We start from the raw sequence: 23,673 nt of genomic DNA on the forward strand, positions 1-23,673 counted from the left end.
CCTTGTTCCTGTGGGCAGATGCATGAAGTAAATAATGAAGTATTCAGAAACCTGTTTATACTGTATCACCTTGTTTTTATCAGCCATGTACACTTTGTAAACACACAACACATAACAGCATGATTAGAGCACTTTTTCTTTTCATTTTCGATTTTCGTTGCCTCAGCACGAATTTTCATACTCAGTGCATAGTTGAAGCGCCAAAGAGGTTTTGGAGATAATCAGTATTGAACCATGATGGCACCCGTTTTTGCCGTAGTGAGTAGTCCGTTGTCAGTGTTCATTGTTTGTGTAGATAGAGGCTATGACATGACGGTATGTCCACAGAGAGCTTTTCGCAAGCTTGCAGGTCACCGGGTGAAGAAGTGCACCAAGGCCAGTAATACTGCGGGAAAACTTCTTTGGAAGAAGAGGTACGGTCGAGTTTAGCTTGAAGTTAGTGCAAGTAGCGGCAACGCTTTTACGAGTGATTGATCACAAGACCTTGTCTTTTGAAGGGAGTGACGAATCGTGAGGAAACGCCACGGGGACGGCAAAGAACAATTCAGGAGAGTTCCTTTTTAGGTCTCGTAGACCTATTGCTGCCGAGATGCCTGTGAAGCGACCTTCACAGGTGGACGAGCGCCGATTGCCCATCGTGACCGCGCACGCCCAGCCCCCGCCCCCCCAGCCGTGCACTTCTCAGTCAGAGTCAGCCATGCCTCTCTCAGTTCTCGTTTGCGCGCGCACACACACACACACTCTGCATACACACACGCAGGCACACACACACTGCATACACACACACGCAGGCACACACACTGCATACACACACCCTCACCTACTCACTGGCTCACGCGCACACACACACAGAGTCACACACGCGCATCCACACACTCGAAGTGCCCATCTCCTGTCTCGCTAGCCTGATGCACCAAAAACACAGTATTTACACGTCGTCCCCTCCCCCCTACTCACCGGGCTGACTCAGGAGTCCCCCGCTGCTCTCGAGGCCGGTCTTTCCTCCTCAGGTGTGCAGGGTTAGCGGCTCAGGCTCGGCAACAGCAGGCGACGCAGAAGGTGATGACGAGCTCCCTAGACGTCCGATGTGCATGCTCACGGCACATGGAAACGCGCACAGCGTGACTTGCTCCGGTACAGCTGAGGTGCATGCTCACGTACAGCTGAGGTGCATGCTCACGTCCTTCGCTTGTTTCTGCTTGTATTTATTTAATTTCGCGGCCGCAAATGCTTGTGCGGCCGCCAATGCTTGTTACCTGAAATGAGGAGAGAGCCCGCCGCAGCAGAGCCGTCCAGCTGAAAGCTCCAGCCAGCGTAGGACGCTCCCTCCGCAGCTGCGTGTCTCAGGCATTTCGAGCAGCAGGTGAATCCAGCTCTGATTTAATCACCCTTGTTTGTTAAAAGAGAGACAGCTTAGACAGAGCAAAGAGGTTAACACTTGGGTAATGTGATAGATTAAACAATCTGAAGGTTAAGAGTAACTTTTTCTCCATATCTTAATTTCAGTATAACTATATACACCCGATTTATGCTCGTGAGACGGGGAAACCTTGAACGCATAAGTTAAGAGATAAATATGCAGTTCGTTTTTAAACAGTTGTCGTACTTTTTTGTTGGCATCTGCTGTTGTATGACGTGATGTTATTCGTGTGTATATACTGGTCTAAAACAGACGTACGCGATTTTCTCCAGATATGAATAAGAATAAAAATCCAGCAAAAAAACATAATTCCACTGAACAGTCATCAAATAAATGTCAAACCATTGTATTTAAACACAGCTTCCAGCAAGCCTAGGGTTCAACTTCCACTCTGATTGGCTAGTTGGCTGATTCTATTTGGAACTCTGCATGTGGGGTGGAAGAAAGCCTTCCACAGCGAAAGCTAGCATGAAAAAAGTAAGTGAATTAGATTACAAAAGGATTGAGGGGAGGGAGTGGAGAAAATATCAACACGCATTGTGTTGGGTGCTCTCGCGTATTTCCGTTGCAGTTCTAGCTCTAAACGTTTTGTTTAATTTGTGTGAAATGTGTTTACACACAAACAGTATAAAATAAAGCTTAGGACTTGCATAATTCTGCTGCAAAGGGGTCTGCGCCTATATATGGACCCCCACAAAAACGATTTTCTGACGGCGGATAGCTGAGAAAATGTAATGACAGAATGTACAGCTGACTGTTGGCTACACGGTCTGTGCAGCAGGAAAACGAAAGCAGAAATGTAAAACCCAACGCAAACCTTCACCTTTGTTTGTGAAGTTCCCTGGCTACAGTAAGCGCAGCTTTTTAATGGGTGTTTCAGATTGCAGTTCATGAATACTTTCCCCTTTAATGTTTGTATGCTGTCTCCAGAATACTTACGGACCATTGTTTATTCAGTCACCGATGGCACTTAGCAGGCTGCTTCCTTTTTTTTGTTGCTTTTTTAAATCATGGGATTGATAACGTGCGAGGTGTTGCACTCGTTTCTGGGGTGTAAAATGCACTGAGTCTGCTCACAGACCTGCAGTCGAATTTAGAGATCTACAAATTATTTTATTATCGCTCAGGGCTATATATCCTGAGCATTGCAAGAAAAACACGTTGCAAAAACGCAGAACAGCCTTTTTCGTCCTTCTTTTCCCGTGTTCTTTTTTCCGTGCTCAAATCTTGCAACTATACTTTGCCAGATAAGTAAGCTCTTTAAGCTGAATGCACGCTGCCGATTTACCCGTACATTCGCGGTATACATATGCTGACGGTGTGTGCTTTCACTTTTTTTTAAGCTGGAAGGCATATTTGACAGGAAGCACTCGTCTTTTATTTTAACCACCACTGGTGTGAATTTAAGAGGGCACCGATTCTTGTTTCAGTTCTCTAATTGTGTCTCACTTGTGCAGCTTGTGAAATCACAGCAGGTCATGGAGACGGAAGCAGCACCAGATGTGCGTCACTTACCAACCACCCTGTCCCTCTGCTGGTTAGTGGCTTCATGCACTTTTCGTTTACTGGCCTTCTTCATCCCTACTTCTGTGGACTTGAATAGACAAACACATTTTTTTCCCCTTGGCTTCATTACGTTCACTGTGCTCTTTACACAGCTCGCCAGTTTACAAAGCAAGTTATAGTCTTTGTGGGAAGTTTGAGGTCCTGGTGTTTATGGCAACTGTGTGTTCCACACAACTCAAATTACCTGCTTATCTTGATAGACACCTGGCTGACTCACGCATCAGCTCCCATCATCGTCATAAGGTATAAGATCAGAAGGCAAGACAATTACAATAACTTTTATTTAAGTATTAATTATTTAAAAAAATTAAAAGCCATTGTTATTTGTAATATCAATACATCTAAGTCACTTAAATACAACACATATTGCATTACAAATTCTATAGGTGTCACATTTGCAAAAGTTATAACTATTGGCATTGTCATACACAATGCCAATAACTCAAACTTTAATGCTGCGAGACCTATTGCATTGTAAATGCTTGTTTAATAGAGGCACGGTCGAGCGCCGTTTTGGAAGTAGTGATAAGCAGGGACAGAGGGTTCCTTCATTAGAGCTTTTTCAGCATTCAACTTACAGTTATTGTAACTTTCATTTTTAAGGTCGCGACGAGTAACGGTTGAAAGAGGAGGGCAGATTGGAGAGTGAGCAGGATTAACAAAAGTGGAGGTGAGCGAATGAACAAGTTTTCCACCTAGTAGTCAGAGAGTTTATTTTCCAGGTCTCTGTGTACTTAAGCCAGCTTTTTTGTTCAGTTTCCCAACCAGGTTGCGACCGATCGTTTCTTGAGTGCGTGCGATATCCATTGATATTTAGAAACTTTGTGGCAACACATGAGCACTTTTTTTGATTGGTGAAGGGTCACACAGCTTATAGAAATCCCATATCCTACTCAGTCACCTGAGCCCGGTGATGTGTGAAGGTGTCACATGGCAATGGTCTTGTTCCTTGCAAGTTGGTTTTGGAAGACTAGAAAGAATTTTCTTGAAAACAAGTGATTCTCACTTAAATTTTATGTCTGTTTAGTTTTCAGGCCCCTGAGGTAGACCTCATCTGGGCTCGAAATGCATTGGGCATGTTTTGAAGACATTAAGGAAATGCTATGAACTATATGTGTGAATTATTGATATTCTGATTTGTTATGAAAATCAATTTTGAAAATGTAATCTTGTAATTACATTCTGTTGAAAAATTGTTTTGTATTAATTTGACTGATTTGAAACAATGATCAAGCTTGTCTTGAATTCATAAGTGTTTGTAACTAAAAATCGTTTTTGCTGATCAACTGTGTCAGTTTTCATATGATTTAAGATATAGATTTCATAAGGTTTAGAAAAGCAAGTAATGTTCTAGTTCTAGAACTACGCTAACAACAGTGCACAGGGGACAAGGGTCATGTTCTCTTGAGACAGAAAGTTCAGTACACTGCCCATATTTTTCATTGGTTTGTGTTTTTGTCCTTCGTAAATGCTGTCTTCTGATTGATTAATAGGCCTGTTTCTCCCTCCTCAGTACGCTGTGTCTTCATTCGTAACCTCCCATGGCTACTGGCCCCTTTACTTGGCTTGTTATATGGTACGTGTTATTTAGTCATGTTTACTTTGTGCAAATATATTGCTTTGTGGGTAAAGAGACAATGTTTGGGCATCACATTCAGTCTGTTTTAACAATAAACTCGTGAATAGAGCTAAGTAACATTACATAGCAAATAACTTGCGTGGAAGGGGTTGTCGAGTGCAGAGATCACGTGCCTGTTTTTGGCAGTTACATTGCATAAAATTGAATACTTTTTGGATGTTATTAATAAGCCAGCCTCAAGTGCGTCTTGTTCAACAGTGTCTGAGTGAAGATGCTGTGTGCATTGCTTAACATGTTCATCAGAAGCTTATGTTACTGTGGCTGGTAGAGCATCAGGAACTATTTCTATCTCATCCACTATAACTTATCCTCCTCCCCTTGACTGCAGCCAGTGACGTCACTCCATCAGGTTTACTGCTTGGAAAGCGAACACTGCAACTGCAAGCACTGAAATTGAATGAAAACAGTTTAAACTTCTGACCTCCCACTCAATGAGACATTATCTGTAGTTTCACAAACCGATTTAAGGCATATGGCGGCGTTGTGTGACCGCGGGACAGATGAACTGTCCGCAGTCCGCACACTACTGAATGCACCTTTCCTGTGAGATGACACTCCACAACCAATTCTTCCATCAATGTAACGACGGTGACTCCCATCGTCCAGTCACACAGTGTCCAACAGTGTCACTTACATAAAATGAAAAGCTCTTGTACTCATAGTGGTATGTGCAGCAGAGTGTATTTAAAGCGTAGCACACTACACTGCACATGTGCCACCCGTACGTTCACTGAGCGCAAACCAGTTATGAATTGATAAACACAAAAAATTAATTTTCAAACTTTATAGATTTCGAAACACGGTCGTACATGAACCTTGTTCCTTATTTTTAATTAATGTTCTTTCTTCACCGTGATGATCTGATAAGCTAACACACACAGCTGACTCCTGTAAATCAAAAAGAAGCACCTTTATCTAAAAGGGACACCTAGAGGCCAGCAAGCAGCATGGCCCCTGGCAACCGTAACATTGTTACACTCAAGGAATATACATTTTCCTTCAGAATGGCAAACAGTGCTCCTATTCAATGTTAACCCCCATTTTTTAGGTCGAGCATGAGCCAGCACGCAAGCGCTGCTCTACAAAGATCTGTGGTAGTTCAGTACAAAGAAAAGCCCCACCCATAATTTTCATTGGCTTGTGTTTTTGTCCATCATAAATGCTGGCTTCTGATTGGTTGATTGGCTTGTTAGTCCCTCCTTAGTATGGCTGAGTCTTCATTTGTAACCTCCCACGCCTGCTGGCCCCTTTACTTGGCTTGTTACACAGTATGTGTTATTTAGCCTGGAAGCACTATTTGCTTTAATGTGTTTCTCTCATGCAGGCCATAAATAAAACAATTTTTATTACGCGTGCTGCATCGCCAAATGCAATGCAGCAGTTTGGCCTTATTCCGGATTTTACTACCCCCCACCATGCCCCTCCCCTGCCATGCGTCACGGCCCTGCAGCACTCCCTCCAGGAGCCGCTACTAACAGCATCAGAGAGCGAGTGCGGATGGTTGTTGGAAACGCATACAAAAAGGAAAATGATTAAAGATTAAGGAATCGTTGGAGTTGGACCGTTTTTTTGTCACCTGATAGGATTTTTGCATTCAGGGAACGAGGTGGAGGAGTCTTACATCCCCCGAGAAGACGCCGGGTGAAGTCGTTGACGGTATTCATTCCACGACGCCCAGGAGGCGTTTAAATATAGCAGAGGCGACTGGACGTTATAAAGAGCTTGGTGATAACCGTAGAGTAGGTATCAGATATACCCTTGTCTTGACGAAGCCACAAGTAATACATGGCTGAAACGCGACCGCGACTGCGTCGACAGAATTGGGAGAAGTCCTGTGTAAAATATTAATAACTGGTTTTGTTTTGGTTAGGGCGCCTGAAAAATAGGGTAGGAGGTTGTGATACCTCAGGCGCTGAGGCAACTTCCTCTTTGTGTAATACTCCGTATAAGGAGTGTACATATGTATATATAATAATTTAGGGTGATTGTAATTTTTTGTATATAATTCTGTTTCTTTCGTGAATTGAAAGAGTTTGTGATGGATGTTTTGTCATATGTGTTGTATATATTATTGTTGATATATATGTATTGATTGTTTTTTTGTGTATCCAGCACCATCTTATGACATGTATACTTTATATAAATGTGCAGAGGTAGACATAAGAAATTTCATATGACAGGGTAATTTATTGTGCTCTGGTCAGGAATAAAATAATTAATTGATTCCACCTAGCTTTTCTTCTATGTATGCATCTTTGATGTTCTATGCCCAGGTAGGGGAGGGTGATTTGGGCATACCCCTTTCTTTTTTGAGGCTACCAACAGCATAGGCACAGATCCATGCTGTAAGGATGAACGTTTTCACAATGTGCAGCCAGTAGCCACCAGCGTGTCTCTTGCCTGGCTGAACATCTTTGTATATTATTGCCATGTAGTCAAGTCAAGTGTAATTGAAAGAGCTACCAAGAGAGCATCCACTATCTGTAGTTAAGTAGGATGCACTCTCCTCATCAGGCCCAGTGGCGAATGACAGTTACTAAACAAAGAATCCCCTAATATTAAGACATTCAGGGTTTCAAAACATCTACTTAATCATTTCGGGGCAGATGGAGTTAGATTTCTCAACTAACAGCAAAATGCACAAAAATACAATATTTTTGTGAACTTCTGCTACAGGAATAACTATTTAAAGATCAATGATCCTTAATATCATCCACAATAGGCTTTTCATTTTACTCATCCCTGTTCCCCTCTTTTCTAAAAAAGTATAAACATTTTTGCATTCAAAAGGAACAGGGCCAATAAACAGAATAATAACGGTCAATAGAACTATGAGACACGCATCAGACAGGGATCCAAGACAAGCTCTGGCAAGAAATTTCATTCCACTCTGTGCTGTATAACTGCGCACTGCAAGCGAGCCCAATTTCCCCAATAAAATATGATGCTAAATAATGCATTTTTACTATTTATTGATTGAAAAAGTAGTAACTACAAAGCAGTAGTATGTATGTGCATTTCTGACCAATGGATACATTATTCCTCTACTTCAGTGGCTGCCATGGTATCTAGAAGAATACTTCTCCACAGGCTCTCACTATTAGTGGGCATATTTTATTTCCAAAGACCGGTAGTATCAGTTAAGGGCCCCTACAGAATTATTTGTTTTTTACTTGCATCAGGAGCTTTTGACTACTGAAAGTACAGCCCAAATGAGAAAATACCAGGGGAATCAGATGCAGAATTTCATATTCTTCTTTTCTTAGTGGACCGTCAGGGTGTAACTCATAATAGGACATATTCCCATTACCTTGGGTTCTTCAGTATCTGTTACTTGGGTAAGGGGAAAATCCAACCAATTTACCGGCCCACTGGTAATGAAGGCAATAACAAAGTAGTTTGTACATTTATTTCTTCCTTCCCCACTTTTCATCCTTTTTTCTCTAAATGCCTCCTTACTTTCCAATGCTTTGTCTTCCACCCTCCTTTCTTCTGCTATTTCTTAATTCCACTTCAATCTCTCATTAAACCCTCTACTTATGTGAGTTAAATGAGGAAACCACCCATGAAAGAAAGCATGACAAAGTCACGAGTCCTGAAAAATCAATTGGAGAACTAAGTAACATAGCCAATCCACAATGATGTCTCATAAATGATGTGACTGCAAGTGGGGTTTTATTGCACTTATCATGTCTCTCTCTTTAATATGAAATGGTTTATTTTCCAGTGCAATTTGAGGTGATAGACATATATTATAAACTCATGCAAACATGAGTAATTAATGCCCTCTCTGCAGGGTCACCCACAAACCTTCTGCCATCACACCTATTGTTTTGTTGAATTCCGTTTTGTTGGCCTAAGGACTTTGTGCACTTTAATACTGCTAACAAGGCTAAAACTGTGTGTTCTCTTTCCTTTAAACATGGTAAAATTGACTTACACCAATTTGCACATTTAATTTACTAATATGTTCCTGGTAAAGTGGTACTACAGGTACCTAGAGTCTATAAATTAAATGCAACTATTGGGCCTGCAGCACTTATTGTTCCACCCACTTAAGTAGCCCTTTAAAGCATGGCAACGAATGTAACCCAACAGCTAGGGTGGTCGACCTTGAAGCTGAGAAACCAGGTTTGAGACAGACAGACTGGGACCAGGACAGGGAGTCAGGAAATTTCAAACACTTCTATGGGAGGGAATCCACAGAAGCTTCTCCTATCTCAAAGCTAGCACCAGGTAAAAACATGGGACCCTCAAACCCTCTTTTCAGACCACTTCCGGACCAGTGGAAGACTGAGATGGCCTGCTTTGCTACCCTGCTGTTGAAAGGAGTTACTTACTGCCCTGCTGCAAGATGGGCTGTCCTGCTGCTTGAGCAAGGAAGACTGGGCCTGCTCCTTGAACCCAGAACCACCATAGTGACTCCAAGGGCTAGCTGACTGGCCTTCTGTTCTGAGCTACATCGACATCGCAAGCACCAGAAACCCACTCTGCATCTGCACGGCTGCCCAGACTCAACTGGACGTGTTTGTGCCCTCTTGAGGCCTCTGCTGAACTGAATCTTGATCCCCAAGGGGTGCCCCCAGATCTTAGATCATTGGCTGGCATAAAAGTGTACTCCTCATTGGCCAAGTGTGGGTTTCCTCAGAACAGACAAAGTGCGAGGCAACTCAACGCAGCATAACGCAGTACCTTGATCACTGTACCTCACAGCCCCTGAACTGCAGTCTCATTGAGAACAATGCAGCACTGTGCAATTCAACACTGCACCTAGCCTCGTAGTCCTCACAGCGCCCCATTGGAACTGACACAGTACATCAAGGACAAAAGGTATCATTCTCCGTGGAATTAACCTGGTCCCTGTACCTGGCCCGTGTACATTGCGGTCAGCCCGAACTTCTGACTTGGTCCTGGTCCAGCATGGCCAGATAACCACAATGTGGTGTTTTGTGTATTCAGCTGCTCTACTTATCTTAAAATGTTTCTACTGATGGGATTTTTGTCATTTTGGTGTCAAATACTGTATTACATTTTACTCACTTTTTCTAAATTGGTGTGGGATTTTTCTTGTGTTGTGTTTTTACTTTATTGCTGTTTGTGTGCTGCATAAATACTTTACAAATTGTCTCTAAGTTAAACCTGGCTGCTGTTGTGGCAAGCTACCAGAGGGTTATGCGCAGGTTAATTTAGTGACTATTTGTGGTTCACCCTGACAAGGATTGTAGCTGTTGCTTGAGAAGGGCTCTCACCCCTCCCCCCCAACCAACAACCCAATTTCTCACAAGCTTGCATTAAATTAAAATTAATAGATGATGTGTGATACCTTAAAATAGTTGGCACATTGGACATGGATTCAGTATTCCTCTATTTTTGTGATCCTGTTTTTATCAGTGCTCTAACGTGCCCCATTAGCTGCAAATAAAGCAAAGATAATCATACACTCACACAAGAAAAAAAAAGTGTTATGAAGTTATTTTTAGATCTTGCAGAAATAGATTAAGCTATCTCAAGGACTACCTATACAGAGGATTACCCACATGCCTTTGTAGATATTCTTACCGCAGCCATTGGTTGTGTTATTCAGCACATCCATCTTTTCTTAAATGAATACTGATGACACGGGTGATAAGTTTGCACTTTTACCACAAGGCGTGTCACAGTTTTATTAATGTGTCACAGAGATGGGTTCACATAGGGTGGAATGCTGTTTTTGTCTTTGGTTTGTACAGGTGGGAAACATTTTTTGAAACGTACTGCTGTTGCTTTGACTAGGCAAGATGCTGCTAAAATCTACCATCTGGTCCTATTTAGAGTAAAAGCAGAGTGTAGCTCAGAAATGTAAAAATGGTTTCTTGGTTTTTCTAATGTATGTATTTGTATGTGCTTAAAACATATTTTCAAAGTACTTAAGGATCAGAATAGAGCTTAGGAGGTGAACAGTGGTAGATAGAAGCCTGGCTTCATGGCAGTGGCAACTTTGCTTCAGGCCGGTGCCTATGAGAAACCAAAAAACTGGGACAAAGTCAGCCATATTTCAGGAATGGCTGGCTAGCTATCTGACTGGATCAAAGTCACCAACATGCTTGACATAAATTTACATAAGCTAATAGTAAGTTAATCTTGATTGTCTGATTCATAAAAATCATAACAATTGAAAGGAAGAGTAAAAACCATGTGCACTTTAATTCACAAAATGAATTAGGGAAGAGCATGTTAATTAAATAAAACCTAACCAATTAAATGTTTCATTGAACTCATAAGAATTATGCTACTGATATTATGATGATTTAGGGGTAACATACTGAAGTGGGACATTGATACCGCGAAAGTCCATCATTATAACAACATTTCATGTGTCTATAATCACCATGGAATCAGTGGACAGCTGGATGGCCAAGAAAGTGCCTCCGTTCTTACATTGTTACATCTCATTATTTCACTCCGCATTAGTCTGTGAGAGTTTTAAGACACAATTGTGCAAACTGACATACTGTATTGGGGCACTGTTGGCACGTGTATACATTGTTTCATTTGTTTTAAAATAAAACTAAGACATTGTAATTCAATGAGCAGGTGAATGTTCAATAAAGTACTTCTGTGTGTACAGATCACTACTCCACTCCACAACAGACTATGCGGATTTTGAGTCCGGATCAATAAAATGCCCCTGTGCTTACATCTCACTGCTGCACTACATTCTTAAAGTCATGAAAATGTTTAGTTTGAATCCACCATGGTAGCATACCATGATGTGGTATTGGCACCCTGTATACACAACATAAAAAAACACATTTTATGAGTCAGAAAAACTTTAAACACTGTGATTCAATGTACAGATGAATAATCGATAAAGTGCCTCCATGCATACAAATCATTACTGCTCTCCATATCAGTCTATGAAAAGTCTGATCTCTAATTTAATATGTTATCTACTATAAGAATAAACTTAACTAATTGCCTGGCTAGGTGGATTGATTTCCCGGAGAGGCAAACTATTATAGTTCGACGGCATGTTCTCACCGGATGTATGACGTTACAACGCATACTTTTACCACGCATGCCTTTACAACGCGGTATTTACAACGAAAACCTTTACAACGCATAGTGCTTTGGGGTGCTGGATAGTGAATAGTTTAATTTACTATTCCAACTCTAGTACCCGTGAACACTAGGGAAGGTGTTGGATAGTAAATTAAACTTATTCCCTATCCTAGAGCGCCCCCCAGCGCAATGCGTTGTAATGGTTTTCGTTGTAAATACCGCGTTGTAAAGGCACTGCGTTGTAAAAGTTGCGTTGTAAAGGATGTTTCCCGTTCTCACCCCATATTCAATAAAAATGGGTTTCCACAAATTGTGCTGCTCCTGTACTGGGGGGGGGGGGGGACAGATGCACACAATATGAAATAAAGTTTCCTTCAGGAAACCACAGCCTACAACTGGATGTTCTCCGATTTTGTAACCATCTTGGAGTTCCATCCTTTGTTGGGTATCTACCAAATCTTAGCCTAAGAAATGTAACCTTAGAAATGGGTGTAAGTGAGACAGTAAATATGGTTGGGGCTCTATTTTATTAATCAAATTGATTACCGACCAGGCATGCTTTTCTACTGCAATAGCCTCCTTATCCAGCAATAAAGAAAAGACATTCATTGATCATTTTAATAAGTGCTTGAAAACAGATTTGCTTATGTCTGAATCACCAAAAGACTGAAAGTTAAAAGTATGTAAGCTCTCAGACAGATAAGATCTCCAAACAATTGCATAGTCCTAACCCTGGTACACCATGTGTAGCTGGAATAGACCCATCCCTAACACAAACAACTATTACCGGACAGGTGACAACTGTGTATGCATCCTCACACTCTAAGAAGAGGTAGCACACTCACAACAGCAGTGCAAGGTTCCATGTGTCTGGGGATTATATCTTTAGCTGCATATGGACTCACTCTCGCTCAAACTTTTAGAATTCCTTGCACTCTCAACCTCTGCTGTATCATTCCTCTTTAAGTTAATAAGGGCCTGATTACAAGTTGCTCCTTATAGTCCATCCTGTGCATTAATCTGTTTTCGCAAGGATTTAATTCACGTCGTTGGCTGTATTTAAAGCATGTGATATTCATCTAATGTGGTAAATACCTCAACTTTTGTTAAATTTTCGGCAAGCAAAACCTGCCAAAAGCATGGGAAAGTCATATGGTATTCCCCGTGCCATGCAAATTTTGGTGTGTTAAAATACCATATTCCACATGTTATTCCACACCAAATCGTAATAGGTCTTGTTTATCGCACCAATAAATGACTTACCTTATGGTTTTATTTATCAGATGTGATAAATAGCACCTAAACTCGTAATCAGCCCTTAAATGTGCTGTTGCACATTACTTCGATATAAATACCATACAAAATCCTCTTCTATATAATACTACAATGTTCACCAAGTGTTAATGTATTTTTAGTAAAATTTTAATCAACCAGTCACTTTAAAATGTACTAGTAGATTAATAAAATTCATACTTTTTACACACAATAAAATTCAATAACACTTTAAAATATCATAATAAAACTAAATTCCTTGTAACCAATAAAATGTTGCAATTATATGTAACTTACCCAATTGCACCTATGGGTTCCTTGTACCACATCGTATAAAACTGATTGGAATCATTATGCACTCAATCAGATCTCTCTATATTAACTTTTTAGCAAGGGCTCGGCTGGCCCTCGCACAGACGAGCATTGGTACAACTAGGAGTATGTCATTAATCACAGCAGAGAGAGGCGCAAAGCACTTTTCTGAATATGTGCTCCTATTTCCAGAATGTAATGGTGGTGCTTCCGGTGTCACCAAATGAAAATACCCAGCCAGTACTCCAACAAAGAAATTAAGGGAAACGTACTTAGGCAAAGGCTCACGCAAATACAAAAATTAAAACATCAATCAAAAATGTCATAAAAGGGAAGTGAGAGGTAATTAAGGGATTGCACGAGCACCCACACATGCAGGCGCACATATACATCAAAGGCAGAGAAGGAGGGACATGGACAAACAAGAAAATTCCAACCCAGCTTCATCAAGTGAACTCAATTCAACATGCGTCTTATAGCTTGCCCTTTTCCTTCTTATTCATGTCCAGCCTTTAAAAAAGTCTCTTAAGAAACCTCACCGCTACTCAAAAGCAAAATGTATGAGCAAAATGTAAAGGACAATAAATACATTGTCAAAGAAATAGGAAGTAACATTGAGTCCCTATCCAGGATTTGGATATCTGTGCAAGCGTGGTTGGCCAGGGGTAGTGGGAGAAGGTATGGGGGTACGGTGAAGCCAGGGAGGGAGAAGGGAGAGGAAATAACATATAGGAGTATGAGTTGAATATATTTTAACTGTTAGAAGGAGGGTAGCGGTATATGTGAGGGAGAGAAGGCGGGGGAGGCAGGTCAGGTATAATGCAGTGAGAAACATGTCCTCATAATGGGCAGGCTGCAGTGGCGTAGCTAGGTGGGGGGTGGGGGGGGGGGGGTGGCGGTCCGCCCCAGGCGGCACTATTTTTGAGGTCGGCCGCGCGGCACTGGAGGCCCATTGCGGCTGCGGCAGCCTTTATAATTTATTTGGGAACGAATACAGTGTCCCCAAATAAATTATAAAGGCGGCCGCAACGGGCCTCCAGTCGTTCGCATCCCCTTGGTATGTAGGTGGGTGTCCATGTATTTAAATTGAAAAAAAAAAAGAATCCTAAAAGGAGTGGACTACGTGTAAATATTTGATAAAGACTTTGAAATACTAAGGCATAACAAAGCTGGAAAACCTATTTAAGGGTTAATAGGCTGCATGAGAAAGAATGATATTGATGAAAAGAGTGATACAAGAAAGAAGCTGTGACTGTGGCTCTGCAGTGGACAAAGTTAAGAAAATAGAACATGTGTATTAATTTGTTTCAAAGGCTTTCAACATTTTAAAGAGACAAAACATTAAATGCTCCCAATTTAATGTGTTGAATAAATTGCTTCCTCCTCACTTTAAGGGAACGCTAAAGGTGTCTTACACACTTTTAGTTACCTGGACCTAGGGTTGTTTTCAGTTTGCTTTTATAAGATTCTTCAATGATCCTAGTTTTTCTTTACTGTACTAGTCTATGATGTTCCATGCACTGTGTCAGAATCCATCTTTCACCTTCCAGCATTACCTTATTTGTGTTTGGGCATGTTCAGGTTCTGTCTTCATTATTAGCCTTACAGAATACGAACAGACATGAGGTTCATTTAATAAGCATATAATCCACAGAATTTAGATATAGTTGTTATCAAGTGTTCTGATACAATTGATAGTATCTTGAATGGAGGATATAGGATTCCCTTGGTCAACATATTGTTTTAGACTACACCCAGTTACGTAGCTAGGGGGGCAGGGGGGTGGCGGTCCGCCCCAGGTGGCACTATTTTTGAGGCGGCCGCGCGGCACTGGAGTCCCGTTGCTGCGGCCTTTATAATTTATTTGGGAACAAACACAGTGTCCCCAAAAAACTTATGAAGGCGGTCCAGTTTAAAAGTGCAATGCCGCACTGCGAGGAGTGGCGTGCGTGCATGCACCTGACCTGACTGCTGCACAGTGAGTGCACACAACACAAACACAGGACTTAGTTTTTGGCAATTTAATTGATAACACTGCAGTCTGCAGGCGGTGCTTTCAATTAAATTGCCAAAAGCGAAGTCCTGCATTAGTGTTGTGTGTCCTCGCCTTCTCAACCGTTTTTGGCCCCCCCACAACCTCCAGGGCCTTCAATCTTGTTGCAGCATGCACGGCGCACGCAAACGCTACCAATGACGGCCCTGTAGTGACATTTTGGCCAGCCCTCACGATTAGAACGTAGCAGTGACGCATTACGCGCTTCACCACTACGCTCTCGTGAGAAATCAATTCTGGCCTGGTGCTTGCAGCTTTGGGCGTCGTTTTGCTGGCTCTCTGGATTGAGAGTTTGGCTGCTGCACTGCAGACTCAGTACAGCAAAAGTCATTTGAAGAACAAAGTTCAAACCGAACAACCCCTGCCTGCCATAGATACCCTGCCTGGAGCGAGTGAGGTAAGAGGAGAGCAGCAGCAGGTTCAGAGGGGTGGGTGGCTGAGTCTGTGGCTCATCCATAGCTGCCAAGGTTTCAGATTGCTATGTGTGGCACTTTCAGAATTTCATTGTAATTATGAGTGACATTTCAACGTCTATGAGTCACACTTTCGCGCAAGCAAAAATTAAAATCACTCAATAAAGATGAAGGAAAGTCATATGAATACCAGAAATTACACCCATCTTTCAAGTGCTTTTTCCCCAGCACCCCCCCCCCCCAAGGGGCGGCAATCTAAGGGATAGCCTCAGGCGCCACAAGCTCTAGCTACGCCTCTGGCAGGTTGTGAGACACCTGTGAGGTGACAGGATTAAGAACCCCAGTATTTGAAGAGAAGTTGTCGCTTGAGATCTTTTTTGAAGCTGAAGTATGAAGGGTCACAACGTAGATCTTTGGGGAGTGAGCTCCAGGTGGTAGGTGCATTACAGGAGAAAGAGTGTGACTGGGAAGATTTTTTGTTTACCAAGGGAGAAACCAGTAAGAGGGCATTGGTGCTCCTCAATTCTCTGGAGCAGCCCTCTTTGTGAAGTTTTGAGAGAGATATAGTGGGGTTTGAGGATGCAAGGCTTTATGCGTAATGCACGCATTCTTGTAGATGGATCTACCATCTAAGGGAAGCCATTGGAGATCTTTGAGGATGTCGGAGATGTGATTACACCTCTTGGAATCGGAAATAAGCCTGGCCGCGAGGTTCAGGACAGACTTGATTGGGGCTAGGTGGACTTTAGGTGGACCGAAGAGCAAAGCGTTACCATAGTCTAATCTGGAGAGTACTAATGATTGAATAACGGATTTAAAGTCATCAACAGGAATGAAGGGTTTGATTTTCTTGAGGTGAAGTAGTGAAAAGAGAGCTCCTTTGGCTGCGGTTTTTATGTGGGGAGAATGGCTGATGTTTTGGTCAATGCTTATTTCGAAAGATTTGACTAAGCTAGAGGTGGCCAAGGAGCAGTTGAGAGCATTGGGTTCAGAGAGCCAGTGTTGAATGGAGAGCCGGTTGTTTTTAGGGGGGAAGAGAATGACCAGTTTTTTTAGGGTTGAGTTTCAGGTGATTGTGATGGAAACATTGTTGAATCTTAGTCAGGGTATCATTGAGGTGCAGAATGTCTGCATGGAATATAATTTTATAGTAAAGTTGGGTGTCATCCCCATAGAGGTGGTAGTTGATACCTGCTTTCTTAAGAATGAGGGTGAGGGGCTCCATGAAGAGGTTAAACAGGGAAGGAGAGAGAATAGACCCCTGGGGAACACTCAGGGAGACAGTCATAGGTTTAGAGAGGCAACTGCTGATTTTGATTGGTTGGGTTCTGTACTGGAAGAAGGAGGTGAACCATTAGACAACAGGACCATTGAAGCCAAACCGAACTTTGAGGTTGTTGAGTAAGGCAGAGAGGGTGACAGTATCGAAGGAAGCAGAGAGGTCAAGAAGGATGAGAAGGGAAGCTTCCCCCTTGTCGAGGGAGTGATGGATATCATCAACAATGTTGTGCATTGCAGTTTCAGTGCTATAGCCCCTTCGGAAGCCTGACTGTAATGCATCTAAAAGGCTGAATGAGTCAAGTCAAGTCAAGAAATACTGTATTCGGTTCAATTGAATCAGTCAATGTGTTTGTCCAGTTGGAGAAGGACGCATTTTTCGGGGGCCTTGGAAAGAAGAGGTAGATTAGAGATAGGACGTAGATTGTTAAGGTCGTTAGGGTCAGCAGTAGCATTTTTGAGGTTTGGAGAGATTTGGCCAAGCTGGAGGGAAACAGGGACACACCCCGTGGCCAGGGAGGAGTTGATGATGGTAGTCCAATAAGCAGTGATGATATGCTTTAAATCTTGAACGAGGTTGGCAGGGAGCGGGTACAAGGTATGAGAGGAGGGTTTGAGCTTAGTGATGATGTTGGGGACTTCTTGCTCGGTAACTGGCTAAACTAAAGCCAAGATGCGATTTTTGGGCTGTGGGGGTGGCAGAAGCTGTTTGATTTTTTGATAATGTTGAATAGTTCCCTTGGTCTATTCTTAGCTCGGTCGAGTTGAGCGCGGTAGAAGGAGGCCTTTTCATTAAGTATGTGTTTTTTGTAATTACCCCTAGCAGATCTGAGGAGGGCAAGGTTTGGGGGAGAGGGATGTTGTCTACAAGTGCGTTCGGTCATTCTAAGCGCGCGTCTTTCATTGTTGAGATCAGCGTTAAACCAGGATTTGGCAGGGATCTTTCTTTGCGATTTTAATCTGGCTCTGGCAATTTGGTCAAGGACCTCGATGATTGTTTTGTTGTAGTATTCTGTAAGATTGTTACCATTTTGTGAGGGAGGAGGAAGTTGAAGTTTTGCTTTGACTTTAGTCTCCAGTTCGTCTGGGGGAATAATGTGGAGGTTTCTAGTTAATTTCTTGTGAATTATGTTTTTGGGGTGAGGGTAGGAGTAACACTGTTGATCGTGAAGAGGATAAGTTGATGGTCCGACCAATCAATGGGAATATGTGCGAAAGGGAGACTAAATGTTTGCTAGTAATGATGGCGTCTATAGTAGCTCCTTTCTCATGTGTTGGAGAATGGCAAAGTTGATTCAAGTCCGTAACGTCAAGGAGGTCATTGGGGATTGTAACCGAGGGATCATTCTTATTGCTCCATTGAATATTGAAGTCTACGAGGAAGATGTTTTTGGAGTTGGAAATCAAGGCTTGGGAAAGTAGGTCAGATAGTTTATCCACAAAGGGCAGAGGGTCACCAGGGGGATGTTAAATGTTATGTAGCCGGATAGAGGGGGCCCCCTGAACGTTAAGTTCGGCCACCAGGTATTCAAAAGTGGCTTGATAGGAGTTCTTAACAAGGGAGAGTGGGAGTTCATCTTTATAAATAAATAATGGCTAGGCCTCCCCGATTTTTTCAAGCCTATCTTTTCTGAGGATAGAGTAACCCGGGGGGGAGAGCATGTCAAGAATAGATGAGGAGTGAGCCTTGAGGCAGGTTTCCGTAAGAAAGGAGATGTCAATGGCTTCACTGAGAATAGTCTCCGAGATTTCTGTAGCATGACGTGCAGCCGATCGACAGTTGATCAGCATGCAGTTGAAGGGTTTATGGTTGATATCAGGGGAGCATCCAGAATGGATAGTGGTGAGTTTGCTGGGAAGGCCTGGGCGAGCCAGGGGAGGTAGGGGTGCGGCTTATCCCCAGGATCACAGGGATAGTGGAGTGAAGTGTAAAAGGATCCATAGTCGCAGTGAGTTGTAAAGGAGGCCTGGGCAAGCCAGTGGCGGTACGGATGAGGCTTCTCCCTAAGGTCACCGGAATAGAGGAGCGAGGCATGTGAGAGTCAACAGTCAAGGAGTTGGGTGGGTAGGAATTATTTCGGTCTCCCGGATCTGGGGAGGAGTCATGGGTCAGTGCTTGAAATGGGATAGGAAGGCAGTTACCAGAGAGTCCCTCGGAAGGGATGCCTTTAGGGGTGGTACCTCTTTGAGGGAAAGAAATGTCGGAATTAGTGTCGCCGATTGAGACAGGGTGATTGGCAGGTTTATTTTCCGAGAGGGCGTTAAAGTCTTTCCTGAAGGATGATAGTTCCAACAACAGGATAGAGAGGTGGAGTTCAATGTTAAGAAGCGATTGGGTTAAAAATGTGGATGATAAGGAGTAAAGGGGGTCCATGGGGATAGGGGCGTGTTCCAAATTAGCCAGGGAGAGAGGGATGGGGGGTGGACGTGGCGGAAACCCAGGAGGCTGGATATGAGGGGTGTTTCAGATGCTGGCCTGAGGAAGGATTGTTGTGTGAGCGCCCAAATTCCCAGAGGCCTGATGGTTGCTATGAGAAGAAGAGGGGGAGAGGGGCAAATGAAGAGAGGAGCTCTCATCTCTTTGAGGTTGTGGATCGTTAAGATAGGATTGGATAGGTGTCCCTTGTGGTGGGGTATGGGTGAAGGTGTGATGGGACTCAGAGTGTAGGGGGTCAGAGTAGAGGATCCAACAGCGGGGGATGGGAGGAAAGAGAGGTAAGAGGGGAGTGATTGGGTTGGGTGGGAGAGCGTCAGAAGGGGTGGAAATGGTTTGGGTGGCCAAGCGGGATGATGGAAAGTCAGTAGAAGGAGGAGAGGTCAGTGAGGAAAGGAAAGAGGATTTGGTTGACTAAATAAGATGAGGAGGAGTCAAGCGAGGGAGAGGATGTAGCAGGAGCGTTGGGATCAAAGGTCTGGGATTGGGAGACTTCGAAGTTATCAGAGGAGTCAGGTAGAGGTGGGGTTGGTGTCAGAAGATGTGACATTGTGAGGACTTCCTGTGATTGTGAGGCTGTAGAAGAATGAGTAGGAGAGGTTAGTAGATCATATAGGGTGCTGAAGTGGTGTTCAAAGATGGTGAGGTGGTTTTCTGAGGCTTGAATGAGGATATTTCCGGATTTAAAAATATAGTTGTCAATTTTTCCAGAGAAAGTGGGGGATGGAGTGGTGGACAGCTTCAAGCCATATGGGATTTTGCTAGATTTCTTTATGGCGAAATAGCGGAGGAAGATACTTTTCCATTTAGAGGGGCGTCTGGAGTAAAAGATGTTGTTAGTTTTAATAATGGATGTGAGGCGTAGGCAATTGTCAACAAATAAGGTTTCTTGGTGACGTATTAATGGTTTAGGTTTCAGGTTCCTCTTGGCATTTTTAGAGAGGTTGGGAGGGTAAAGGATGGTCCAAGAGTTGGAGCCAAACCTAGTGAATAGTGTTTCCGGTGCATTGAGGGTGTGATTGGGGGCAGGCATGGTAATACCACTAGGATGATCGAATGTGCGGGCAGGAGATTTGCGGGATGCGAAATTATGGGGGAGACTTGTCGAGGGGGGTGGGAGCAAAGTCTGTGAATGTGAAAAATTGGTCCCAAAGCTGGGGCAAGGGCCTGGTATTGCAGTGGATTGAGACAGAGAGGTGTTGGAGTGCATATTGATATCCAGAGGTAGCAACCTTAGTTTGAGTCAACACAATAGAGAAGGCGAGGGTGTCAAAGTGATCAACCGGGTGGGGGGACCACACGATTGGGATAAATGGGAGGAGGATGTGAAAAGTAAGAGGGAGATCAGAGTATTGTTAAGGGGCAGAGTGCTGAGAGCAATTATGGGATAATAAAATAGAATGTAGAAGAGAAAGATCAGTTTGGGCGTAAAAGGGACATTAGACCAGAAAAGTCAGATCACAATTCAAATAAAATGCAATTTAAAGTAAAAACATGCAAAACACATTTGAAAGAAATGGCATCAGGATGAGGTAGATGAATTAGGGTATGCATGAATGAATGAATGAATGAATGAATGAATGAATGAATGAATGAATGAATGAATGAATGAATGAATGAGCAATTTGTACAGCACAAACTAAGCCCAAGGGCGTCAAGGCGCTTGTGTACAGATCGCCCACAGACAACTTCGGAGATCATGCTTTGGCCCTGCACTTAGGAAAACAACCAGGTCTTGAGAGACTTACAAAAGACAGAGTGTTCTTGTTGGCCCAAAAGGGAGACCGGGAGAGAGTTCCACGCCTTGCCAGCAGTAAGCGAGAAAGCTCTCCCCCAACCTCAATCTTTGAACCTCGGGACCACAAGTAGATTATGATTTGCTGACCTGAGATTCCTTGAATGCATATATCTTTTGATGATACTATTTAGGCCAGATGAGCCCCGGCCATAATAAGCATTGTGGGTGAGGCAGAGGGTCTTGAATAGAACTCTACGGTCCACCGGGAGCCAGTGCAGCAGGATGAGGGAAGATGAAGCCGAGTGATACTACGGGAGATTCCGAACTATCCTAGCAGCAGTGTTTTGAACCAGATGCAGGCGGTGAAGCTGACCCATGTTTTTTCCCAAATAGAGGGCGTTACAGTAGTCTAGTCTGGCTAGGATTAGGGCCACAAGCACCTTTTTTCGGGCTTCAAAAGACAAAAAACTGTATATTTTTTCTAATAATACATATACGCCTGAAACAGGTCAACACAGTCCTTGATACCTGCAGAGTCATAGAGAGGGGATCATCAATAATGACTCCAAGATTTTTCCAGTGAGACAGGTACCAAGGGAATCCGGCCACCACTCACCCGACCGAATGTCCGGGCCTTCCTTAAAGACCAAGACTTCTGTCTTTTCGCCATTTAATTTAAGATAGTTCTGAACCATCCAAGATGAGACTGCCACCATGCAGTCTTTGAAATTTTGGGCAGCATTCCTGACCTCATGCGTAATGGAGACCATAATCTGGGTGTCGTCCGTCTAGGACAACACCTCAAGCCCAAATGCTTTACCACCCTTGCCAGCGGGACCACGTAGGTATTAAAAAGGGTAGGGATCAAAGAAGAGCCCTGGGGCACTCTGCAGGCAAGGGGGGAGGGCTCTGAAGAGAAACTCCCCATTCTGACTAGTTGGGACCGTTCACTAAGAAAAGAGGAAAGGAGATCCAATGCCCGGCCCCCCACCCCTATCTCCTCAAGGCGTTTCACCAGTCTGTGAGGGGACACGGTATCGAAGGTGGCGGTGAAGTCGAGTAAAATCAGGAGGGTGGTATGACCGTGCTGGATGCGGGTCAAACGGCGGCGCTTGTGTTATTAGATATTAGCGCCGCCTTTGACACCGTCTCGCACAGGATTCTTCTGCAGCGCTTAGAGGAAGCAGGTGTTGTCGGCCAGGCGCTCCAGTGGTTCTGTTCCTTTCTTGCTGACCGTTCTTTTTGCCTGGCCGTTCCGCCCCATCAGTCCAAACTCTATCTTCTGGATCTTGGGGTCCCTCAGGGTTCCTCGCTGAGCCCCACGTTATTCAATCTTTACGTGAAACCGCTGGCTGAGGTCGTCAAGCGTTGTGGTATGACCATGGTGTCATACGCTGACGATACTCAGCTAGCGGTCACGCTCAGTGGGGACCCGGACGTGGACGCCCCTAGATTCCAGAATGGACTTCGGGCGGTCGCCAGCTGGATGACTTCCAACTGTCTCCAGTTGAACGCAAAAAAAGACAGAAATTATGATCTTTGGCAAGCAAACGGAACTCTGGGGCGATATGTGGTGGCCTTCGGAACTGGGTCCCACGCCGGCACCGGTGTTGGAGGTAAAAAATCTCGGGGTGTGGCTGGACCCTTCCCTCAGCTTTGTCTGCCACACAAAGCGCATGGCAGCATGTTGTTTTGGCATTCTGCGTGGCTTAAAACCTGTGCTAAAACTTTTTGACGCAGCTACCAGGCAACTTGTAGTGCAAGCGACGGTGATTTCTCGGCTTGATTATGCCAGTTCCCTTTTGGTGGGGCTAAATCAGGCCGAAATCACCCGCCTTCAACGCGTGCAGAATGCGGCCGCCAGAGCAATCGCGGGTCTTCCCAGGTTCTGTTCTGTTGTCAACACCTTGCGTTCTCTCTATTGGCTGCCGATAAAGCAGAGGATCCAATTTAAAGCACTCTGTGTGTCTTACAAAATCCTCAAGGGCTCTCCTGCCCTGATTCTTCTGAATCTTCTGTCTCCCTACACTCCGGTCCGCTCTTTAAGATCTTCTGACCTGGAACTTGCTGTAGTCCCTCGTTTCAAGCGCAGCTGTGCTGGCGGCCGCTCATTCCGTGAACGCGCTGCGGTCTTGTGGAACTCTCTTCCCCCAGAGATACGTGCCCTCGGTGATTTGCTCTCTTTTCGTAGGGCTGTCAAGAACTTTTTGTTTTCTTAAATCTGCTCCTTTTGCATTCTTTTTTTAAGTTGTGTTGTGTTGGTACCTTGTCGGGCGCCAGGACGCTCCTTTGCTGGAGCATCTGTGCGCATAATAAATGACCATAACATAACATAACATAACATAACATCCACCTGGACTCGAATATTATCTAGCACCATTGTGAGTGCAGTCTCAGTACTGTGAGAGCTTCTAAAGCCATGTTGGGAGTCATCTAGAATCTGATAGGTACAAGTAGCGCATTAGAATTACAAATACCGAGGACATAGCAGCAGGAAATGATACATT

Source organism: Lissotriton vulgaris, chromosome 3_1 (assembly GCF_964263255.1).
Source record: "Lissotriton vulgaris chromosome 3_1, aLisVul1.2, whole genome shotgun sequence".
NCBI lineage: Eukaryota > Metazoa > Chordata > Amphibia > Caudata > Salamandridae > Lissotriton > Lissotriton vulgaris.